A 2,349-nucleotide genomic window follows, 5' to 3' on the forward strand; every position below is an offset into this window, starting at 1 on the left:
ATTCATGTACTTATCCAAATGTCTTTTAAACGTTGTAACTGTACGTGTATAAAATCATGAGGGGTATGGATAGGATAAATAGACAAAGTCTTTTCCCAGGGGTGGGGGAGTCCAGAAGGAGAGGGCATGGGTTTAGCATTAGAGGGGAAAGATACAAAAGAGATCTAAGGGGCAACGTTTTCACGCAGAGGATTGTACGTTTATTGAATGAACTGCCAGAGGAAGTGGTGAAGTCTAGTACGATTGCAACATTTAAAAGGCATTTGGTTAGGTATATGAATAGGAAGGGTTTGGAGGGATATGGGGCCGTGTGCTGTCAGGTGGGACTAGACTGGGTTGGGATAGTTGGTCGGCATGGACAAGTTGGACCAAACAGTCTGTTTCTGTGCTGTACATCTCTATGACTCTATGACTTCTTCTGGACATTCATTCTGCACTCAGACCACTCTCTTAAAAAACAATCTTTGTCCTGTCTTTATAAAATCTTTCTCTACTCACCTCAAAATATTTGCTCCCTGATCCTGAAACCCCCAGCTGGGGGAAAGGACACCTGCTGTTCACCTCATCCGTATCCCTCATGATTTTATAATCCTCTATATGCAGTGTGTAGTGGCTCATTGAAATAATGTCCTGATGCAGCTTCGTTTGTGGGTGTTGGGATGATTGCTTCTGTGGTTAAGCACTTGGTTTGCGTGTGTTGTTTTTCTGTAGACGCTAGTGTGAAGTTCCCTATTGACTGTTCGCTCTACTGTGACATCTAAGAATGGCACTTTGTTGTTGTTCTCCTCCTTTTCAAACCAGGAGCCCCCCTCAGGCCATAGTCTCACTACTTGGAACACCAATATACAGACTAGTCAAAGGCCTCCACTGAAGACTAAAACACCAAGTCGAAGATTCACGCCACTCCATTTATTCCATCCAAGAATTCCTGAACACCAAAGACACTAAGTTAGAAGAGGATGGAATAATGATGTCCTTTGACATAACAGCCCTGTTCACATGCATTAACATCAACGTGGCCAAAGAAAACTGGAGACACTACTCGAAGAACCAAAGACACAAACACAGCACCAACTTCATCAGCAAAGATAGCACTATCCACCTCGTGGAACTGTGCCTTAACCACCCACTTCATATTCAGTAACAAACCCAACAAACAAATCAACGTAACACCCATGAAACCACCAGTATCAGGATTCCGAGCAGAAGCAATAATGCAGAGTCTCAAACCAACAGCCCTTCCAACGATCCAAACCAAACTTTGTTGTCCGCCACAGTGATGACACTTTTGTCATCAAAAAATGAATCAAATTAGAGGAAACCTACAACACCATCAACAATATCCTTACTGGCATCAAATTCACAAAAGAGGAGAACAACAACAAAGTGCGATTTCTAGATGTCACAGTAGAGCGAACAGTCAATGGTAAATTCAAAACAGCGTCGACAGGAAAACAACACACACGAATCAAGTACTTAGCTACAGAAGCAATGATCCCTACACATACAAACAAGCCTGAATCAGGACACTATTTCAACGAGGCAATACACACTGCAGGAGCCAGTAACGACGAAGACCAATAAGGAACTCTACAGCGCATTTAAGGAGAATTTGTTGGCAAAAGATCCACTGAGAAATACTTCCCTGACCGGGAATCGAACCCGGGCCGCAGCGGTGAAAGCGCCGAATCCTAACCACTAGACCACCAGGGAGACAGGAGCGCTTCATCACAGCTCTAATGTAAATTGCTTCCCTGCCCGGAAATCGAACCTGGGCCACGATCGTGAGAAGGCTTCCACCAATGTCATTGCTTGTATCCATTGCTCCCGATGCGGTCTCCTCTACATCGGGGAGACTGGAGACTCCTCGCAGAGTCAAGTCACAGCGCTTGAGGGAACATCTCCAGGACACCCGCACCAATCAACCCCATCACCCTCTGGCCCAACATTTCAACCCCCCTCCCACTCTGCCAAGAACATGCAGGTCCTGGGCCTCCTCCATCGCCGCTCACTCCCCACCCGATGCCTGAAGGAAGAACGCCCCACCTTTCGCCTCGGATAAATTCAACCCCAGGACATCAATGTGGACTTCACCAGTTTCCTCATTTCCCCTCCCCCCACCTTACCTCAGTTCCAACCTTCCAGCTCAGCGCTGTCCTCATGACCTGTCCTACCTGCCAATCTCCCTTCTCAACTGTTCGCTCCACCCTCCTCTCTGACCTGTCACCTCCATCCCCACCCCCATTCACCTATTGTACTCTTTGCTACCTTCGGCCCAGCACCCCCCAATTTATCTCGCCATCCCTGGAAGCGTCCTGCCTCTATTCCTGATGAAGGGCTTAAGCCCGA

General features: G+C 47.0%; 1 non-coding gene across 1 annotated transcript; it reads right to left on the reverse strand.

The window, feature by feature from the left end:
- Positions 1 to 1,641: 1,641 nt before the first annotated feature.
- trnae-uuc (transfer RNA glutamic acid (anticodon UUC)) lies at positions 1,642 to 1,713 on the reverse strand. The gene has a single exon. It is a non-coding gene; the product is annotated as a tRNA-Glu (tRNA).
- Between the last annotated feature and the right edge of the window lie 636 nt (positions 1,714 to 2,349).

Source organism: Chiloscyllium plagiosum, unplaced genomic scaffold (assembly GCF_037043375.1).
Source record: "Chiloscyllium plagiosum isolate Xiang-an unplaced genomic scaffold, Cpla_swu_hap1 HiC_scaffold_27, whole genome shotgun sequence".
NCBI lineage: Eukaryota > Metazoa > Chordata > Chondrichthyes > Orectolobiformes > Hemiscylliidae > Chiloscyllium > Chiloscyllium plagiosum.